General features: G+C 50.8%; 1 long non-coding RNA gene across 1 annotated transcript in view; it reads left to right on the top strand.

Moving 5' to 3' along the window:
* The first annotated feature begins 3,981 nt into the window (after window positions 1-3,981).
* Window positions 3,982-7,910, top strand: part of LOC104983371 — a 102,775-nt gene continuing 98,846 nt past the window's right edge. Inside the window, exons 1-2 of the long non-coding RNA XR_824631.1 lie at window positions 3,982-4,244; window positions 4,854-4,945. This is a non-coding gene — a long non-coding RNA (uncharacterized LOC104983371). The remainder of the gene's footprint in view (window positions 4,245-4,853; window positions 4,946-7,910) is intronic.

Raw genomic sequence — 7,910 nt, 5'->3', positions numbered from 1 at the left:
GGTGGAAACCTCCTAAGTATGTTTACTAAATTAGCACACAGTTGGATTTGTAAATGAGTAGCCCCCTGTCTCCAAGAGTGATTAAGATGCCTGTGAAGAAGTCACGTTGGATCTTGCCTGCAGACCCTGTCTCCACCCCACCAGCTCCAGCTCATGGGCCGTGTCTTGTTTAAAACATGCAAAACAGTATTATATATTCTAATAGGGTAAATGAAGAGGGTGTGTCATGACAAAGTAAATGCAAACAGTGAATCTGGTAAAGGGTCTATGCGAGTTTTTGTACTTCTATTAGAACTTTCCTGTAAGTTTGAAATTATATCAAAACGAACAGTTCTGGGGAGAATGGATGCATGCATGGCTGAGTCCCTTTGCTGTCCACCTGAAACTGTTAAAACATTGTTAATCGACTATACTCTGATTTAAAATAGAAAGTTTAATAAAAAGAAAAAAGTCGTGGGATTTGCCTGGTGCTGCCTGAGGTCAGGGGGCTGACGTGGGCTTGCCGTTTGCACGAAGCCTTTGCCCGTTTCCCCATCTAACGCTCACGCCACCAGAGGGCACTGAGTCTCAGGCTGGCCGGTGGTGAACGCCGGGGGGGCACGTGGACATTTGAGGGAGCTGGCCTTGGACACCCCCGCCCCCGGTCCACGACTGCTTTACCAGCTGCCTCATCAAACGCTGAGATAGGGTCAGTGCGGGGCTAATCCGGTTAGGGTGAGGTCATTAGCGTGGGCTCCCATCCAACACGACTGGCATCCTTTTAAGGAGGAGGAATTTGGAGACAGACACACGCAGGAGACACCACGTGAATATGAAGACAGCGTCTGTAATGGGGAAGGACTAATCTGACTCCGTGTTGGGTCTGTTTCTTTTAACCTTTGTTTTCTATCTCTTTGGCTAAAAGGTAATCGCTGAAGGGATGTTGCCTGGAAGCTTAAATGATGCATCATGGCCCATCTCTGGGAACCCTGCCTGGCCAGGAAATGAGCATTTGGCTAAAATTATGTAGTTTAGCCTAGAAAACATCCTCGCCAGCTGACTGACCAGTGAATGGCTACAGGAAGGGCGACATGAACCCTTCCCTCTCTCTAAGGGCTGGAAGCAGGACTTTACTCCCTCCCCTTTTCGTATAAAAGGCAGTGTTAGTCGCCCAGTCCTGTTCCGACTCTGTGATCCCTGTGGACTGTAGCCCACCAGGCTCCTCTGTCCATGGGATTCTCCAGGTAAGAATACTGGAGTGGGTTGCCATGCCCTCTTCCAGGAATCGAACCTGTGTCTCCTACATTTCCTGCATCGGCAGGTGGATTCTTTACCACTGAGCTACCTGGGAAGCCCTTGTGTCATGAACAGCTTTCTCCAAAACTTTGCCAAAATCAAGACACACTGGGCTGAGGACCATGTCTCTAACTTACTTTAGAAGAGGAAATGAAGCTTGTTGCTGTTCCCTCAGTAAGTCATGTCCGACTCCTTGAGACCATGGACTGCAGCACGCCAGCTTCCCTGTCCTTCACCACCTCCCAGAGCTTGTCCCAACGCATGTCCATTGGATCAGTGATGCCATCCATCCATCTTGTCCTCAGTTGGCCCTTCTTCTCCCGCCTTCAATCTTTCCCCAAATCAGGGTCTTTTCCAATGAGTCGGCTCTTCGCATCATTGGCCCCTTCTTCTCCCGCCTTCAATCTTTCCCCAAATCAGGGTCTTTTCCAATGAGTCGGCTCTTCGCATCAGGTGGCCAAAGTATGGGCGCTTTAGTAGCTTAACAGGTGCTTAGTAGCCTAAGTAGCCTAAGCATTGCAGCCTCAGTCCTTCCAATGAACAGTCAGGCTGGTCTCCTTCGGGATGTGCTGGCTGCATCTCCTTGCAGTCCAAGGGGCTCTCAGGAGCCTCTCCACAGCACAGACTGACAGCATCGATACTTCGGACCATTTCTGTCATTTATTTTAGAAAAGAAAACGAAGCTGGTTTGATCGAATTTGCATTGATTCATTTACTTGGAGAGGGAAGCGCAAGTTGGCCACTAGAGAGCCTCACCACCCTTAAAAAGCACGTGTAACCTACGCAGCTGGGAAACACAGTCCAGAGGTTTGGCCAGGATCACTTCAAGATGACAGTCTGCGCTGATGACAGCCCACTTTCTGTGAGTCCTCAGGAGCTGGATCAGACCTGAACTCCTGAGCAGGGCTGGTGGTCTCATCCCACTGGCTTTCTACCTGGGGGACTGTTTCTGTTTTTCCTTTTATTTTGAGAGAACTTCAAGCATGCAAAACAGTCACGAGAACACTGCATTGCACTCTCGTTTACCTGTCACCTTTTCCTGTTTACTTTCTCTCTGTCAAGATTTATACACACACACACACACTCACACGTGTTCTTCATCACTGAGCCGCCAGGGAAGCCCCAAATAAATACAATTATATATTTATATACATACAACTTGGGGCTTTCCCGGTGACTCAGTGGTAAGAATCCGCCTGCAATACAGGAGCCGCAGGAGACTTGGGTTCAGTCTCTAGGTCAGGAGGATGCCCTGGAGGAGGGCATGGCAACCCACTCCAGTATTCTTGCCTGGGGAATCCCACAGACAGCGGAGCCTGGAGGACTACAGTCCACAGGGTTGCAAAGAGTCAGACGCGACTGAGCAACTTAGCACACAGGCATATATAAATATATATTTTATATTTTTAATTTCACATATAGTTTATTTTTTTCTGAATATTTGGGAGGAAATTCCAGATATCCTTTGACCCTAAACATTTGCTCATGGGATCCGAAGGACAGGATTTTATTTACCATCCACACCGTGATTATGAAAGTCAGGAAGTTTAACACCAATAATCAGTCGCAGTGAGAGGAGCGCTACCTTCTCTTCCCTGCCGGGCGGAGGTTCTCCCACCGCTGTTAGAAAGGCCGCCCTGATCCCACGCGGGCTGCCCGCCTGCCTCTACGTCACTCTCTGGGCTCCCTGTTCGCTCCACAGGGAGCCTCAGTCCACAGCCTGGCCTGGCTTTTCTTACCTGCTCATACCTGTTTTCTCTTTCGAAAATGTTGTTTTTGGAAAATGTGTATGCGTGCGTAGTGAACTAAATCAAGGTATGCCAAACAGATAAGCACAGCACCCTTTGGACAAGCCTTGTCCTGAGCCCAGGGTCGTGTGCTCTTGGAGACAGACATGCTCGTCTGTGCGGTTTTGTTAGGCAGGAAATCCTACGCTGTTTTTATTTTCTGGGATCGTTAACAAAATTGAACATCTTTTCCTGTTGCCCGTTTGTAGGCCTTTTTCTTGTTCAACTTCTTTGTTTTCCTTTTGTAAGTTTGCTTTATTATTGGTTTATTTGAGGTTTCAGATATAAATGCTATTAAATTACTTTTCCTGTAGGAAAAGCATGTTACAAATATGCTTTACAAACATCCCTGCTCCGTCTCCTGTTGTCTTTCAGTGTTATGGACTTTTAAAAAGAGCTTTTTGTTCTTCACTGGGCTTTGCAACGTGGTTAGAAATGTTTTTCTGTCGCAAGATCATTTAAAATTGCATCAGGGTTTCTTGTGTGTTTATGGGGTTGTCTGTTTTAAACATCTTTATGTGCTGACCTGCTCGGGGTTTGCTTTGCTGAAACGAGCGATGTGGCATCGTGTTTATCTCGTTGTTTACTCAGTGTTGAGCTGGCTGTCCCAGTCCTGTCCTGAACGCTCCCTCTGCAGTGTCTGCTTGGACATTCTGACTTTTTCCCGTACCACCTCTCCTTGCTTACTTCTGTGCATTTCTACGCTCTCTTTTTCTTCCTACCCGGAGATCTGTTTATCCTGTCTCAGCAACATTCTGCTTTACCTCATGCAACTTTGTAGCCCTTACTGCCGCGTCCCCTCCCCCGTCCCCTCCCCCTCTCTCCTCCTATTCATTTGGCTGTCCTGGGTCTCAGTCGTGATGCGGGACCTTTGATCTTCACTGCATCACATGAGCTTGCCCTTGCAGTCTGTGAACTCTTAATGCGGCGTGTGGCATCTCGTTCCCTGACCGGGGATTGAACCCAGGCCCCCTGCATTGGGAGCGTGGAGTCGTAGCCACTGGGCCACCAAGGAAGTCCCCGTGTCGCTCTTTAACTTGTTGCGGAACCTGGTTTTTTTGTTGGCTCGACAGGCAGCAGGTCAGATGCTGAGATACTGAGTTTTGCTGCAGAGAAATGGATTATTTGGAAGGCAGTAATTGGGAAGACGGGAGAACCAGTCTCAGATACGAGTCCCTGCAGGTGAGGGGTTCAGGACACTTAGAGTGGAGAATCTAGGGTGATTGGAGGTGCAGGGAGCTGTGGGAGAGGCAGGGAATGGAGGGGTCGTCAGTGGTCCCTGCAGGTGCGGCTGGGTTTCAGGCTTCTCCATGGGAATTGATTCAGAAAGCAGCAGCGTCAGCATGATCCGAGGGTGGAGTTTTGATGTCAGACATCATCTGTCGAACAGTCGCACAGGCCCAGTTGAGTGGTCTGCGACCTTGACCCATTCGAACTGGGAAAGGCCAGTTCCCTGTTCCTGAGAAACCACAGCAGCAACTGTTGCTATAGTGACCCATATGTTCAAGGTGTTACCTTTCGGGAGCCCTGCCATGCCTCCTCTAAGCTACGTGAGCCTTGGAGGGTGAGCAGGTAGTCAAGGCAGGCTACAGGAGATGGTTTATTGAGAAATAATAGTAGGTTATAGTTTAAGCGATCTCACTGAAGACTGCTCTCGCTTTTCAAGCTCATGTTGGGATAAGTTTCTCTTGTTTTTCAATATCTCTTGATTACCGTTATATAACTATTTTACTTCAATTTTAGAGTCATTTTGACAGGTTTCTAAGATAATCTCTTTGTAATTTTATTTAGAATTGCAAAAAGCCCCAACATGCTATTTTGGGGAAACCAAGTAATTCTGCAGTCCTGAGTGTTCTAAGATCCAGACGTGCCTTTCCATCTGGGTGAGTTACCTGGTGTGTCACTGGGCAGGCGTACTTTTCTTTTGGTGGAAGATGCCTGGGTGTTGTCACTGGGGGCAGGCACTGCAGGCATAAGCTAGGTCGTGCTCTTTGGAAGAAATGTGCCTTCCAGCTGGCTCCGTGCTAAAGAATCCACCTGCCAATGCAGGAGAGGCAAGAGATACTGGTTCGATCTCTGGGTTGGGAAGATCCCTCGGAGGAGGAAATGGCAACCCACTACAGTGTTCTTGCCTGGAAAATTCCATGGACAGAGAGCCTGGCGGGCCACAGTCCATAGGGCCGCAGAGGGTTGGACACACCTAAGCACGTACACACAGACAAGGTGTTTTCTGTGTGTTTGGACTGCCTGACTTTTTCCACACATGCAAGCTCAGCACCTAACCCGCCTGGGTCCACAATCGCGCCCACCATTCCAGTGACCTCTGGATGACCAGAGGGGGGCTACAGGTGTTTTCATTCTTGTTTTTAATCTTTGTGTTTGTTTTAAAACGACTCTAAGCAGAGCACAGCTGAGAAAAACAGGGACCTGCCTGGATATCATTTACTCGCTGGTGTTCGCGTGTAGCAGTTTTAGGGGGAGCTGTAATTTACCACCATTGGCTCCATGGCGCCCTCTGGTTCGCAGGGAACTCACTGCAACTCTGTGGCTTCTGGGGACAGGTGTGCTGTGCTCTGTTGAACCTGTGCATGCCCATCTTGCCCTAAGTCTGTGCAGCAGCAACCAGGCTGTGAAATGCAGGATACAGCTTGTCACCACCGTGAGTGAAAGGGTATCTTGTAACCTTAGCCTGTGCCAGCCCCCGAACCCCCCGAGCACTTCAGAGCTTTCCTTGTTAGTGTGGCTCCAGCCCCTGGTCCAAGACCCAGTGTCACAGCATGGATATCAGATTGTTTCCTCATAGCCCTGTGAGATCTGTTCGGCTTGAGAAGTGTTTCCACTGTAATTATTTCTGACCTGTTTTGTGGCTTCTTACCCATTCCTCCCCCATCCTTTCCAGCCCTTCCTGTGTGCCGCGGCCATAAAAAAGGGCTGCCAGGGTTGTCAGTTCAGGGCCAGGAAGGTGGAATAGAAATGTAACTGCTGGGATGATTCAGTGCCGGGGAGGTCACTGAGAATGAGCAGGAACTCTCCAGCTGTTCCGTGGGCTGGTGTCAATCATACCAACGCCCTAAGCACAAGAGGTTCTCAGCGTCCCGAGGCCAAGTTGGCCCAGGACAGGCGGTACACTGGTTCCGCCTCTCAGAGCTTTACGATGTGCTGCGTCAGTTAGCATCTTAAAAGTTCCAAGGGCTGCCGCAGTGAAGCAAGCAGCTTCAACTCTGCTGAGTGATTCAGCAACTGTGTTAGTGCAGGAACGGAGTTCTTCTGGGCTCCCCAGGTGGCTCAGTGGTAAAGAATCCCTGCCAGTGCTGGAGACTCAGGTTCTATCCCTGGGTCGGGAAGGTCCCCTGGAGGAGGCAGGGCTACCCACTCCAGTACTCTTGCCCGGAGACTCCCATGGACAGAGGAGCCTGGTGGGCTACAGTCCACGGGGTGGCTAAGAGTCAGACACACTGAGCACACAGCACTCACAAAATTCTTTTAGGCAGAGCAGGTTTCTCTTAGTACTGACTTCAGAAGGGCCGGAGGGCAGTGAGTGTCCCAGTCCAGCCACCCCTACAGCTGGCGTCAGTGCTGGCCTCTGAGAGCTAGATGTTAAATGAGATGCAGTCACAATCAGATTCCCCGAAAGTATAATTTTGTTTCTTTTCCACAATGTCAGGGATATATTTAGCTGCATGACATGCTATCAATGGTGGACCTTCTAGCTCATGTGACACTTTCAGAAAATGGCCTTGCAATGCATTCGCTGATTAATTTATTCAAACTATAGGTACGAAGGGACTCCTGTGTCTTTAGCGCTGTGCCAAGTGGGGGTGATTTATTAGAGTCTGGGAGTGATGGAGACTGAGAGAGTGGAGGGAATAAAGGAAGCCCACAGCCTTCTGGGGCTCCTGGCTGCTCCCAGGCGGAACCCTGCGGTCAGCTGTGACCCCAGAGGCTCCAGCCTGGGCTGAGAGGGGCGTGTTCCAAGCCAGAAAGTAGGTCATCTTTTCACTGGGGCCCCTGAGGGTGTTGCCAGCACTCACAAACTCCATTTTTAACGACCATAACACTGCTGTTCAACAAACTGCCTCACGACTCAGCGGCTTAAGACAATGCCCAGCGTGGCAGGGTGGCTCTCCCGGCCCGGCTGACTGAGCTGAAGGCCCCCTTTAAGGGCAGCTCTGTTCCCAGGCCCCGCGGCTTCCCTGGACCAACAGCCTGGCCAGGAGCGTTCTCCTCCGTTCAGAGGCAGTCGGCAGTCCAGCCACATGAGCACCTCCAAGCCTCTGCTTGCGTCTCCTCCGCTGACATCTCGTCGGCTAAAGCACGTCAGAGGCGAGGAAATACCTCGCTGTTACAGGTGGACAGCTCCCGCTGTACCCAGGCAGCCCGGGACAAGTCGGAGCGATGTTGCAGTCCATCTCTGCGGGAGACACGGAGTGCTGAGGCTGGCTCCCGTCAGGAGGTGCAGATTCTGCCCTCGCACCTGGGCCTCCTGGACGCGAGGTTCTGTTTCCATCCAGTGAGACTGGGGGCTGGCGGCTGACCTTTGGTTTTGCTTGTTTTTCTTTGGCTGTGCCAGGTCTTATCTGCAGTGTGTGGGACCCTTAGGTGTGGCCTGAAGGATCTAGTTTCCTGACCAGGGATTGAACCCAGGCCCCCTGCGCTGGGAGCGCAGAGTCTCAGCCACTGCCAGGGAAGCCCCTGGCAGCCAACTCTGCATTAGACACGGCAGTCCAGGGGTGGAGCTTGGCTGGGTGAGTGGGTGGAGCCCCGGCCTGGGCGTTCTGGCCGCATCCTCCTCGTCCACAGACTCGGGGCCTGTCTTCCGAAGAGCTGGAGGTCAGGGCTGCAGCCAGC

The sequence above is a fragment of the Bison bison genome, unplaced genomic scaffold, assembly GCF_000754665.1.
Source record: "Bison bison bison isolate TAMUID 2011002044 unplaced genomic scaffold, Bison_UMD1.0 scf7180017862279, whole genome shotgun sequence".
Lineage (NCBI taxonomy): Eukaryota > Metazoa > Chordata > Mammalia > Artiodactyla > Bovidae > Bison > Bison bison.
The sequence above is the reverse complement of the archived record's forward strand: the minus strand, read 5'-3'. Positions and strand labels throughout refer to the sequence as shown.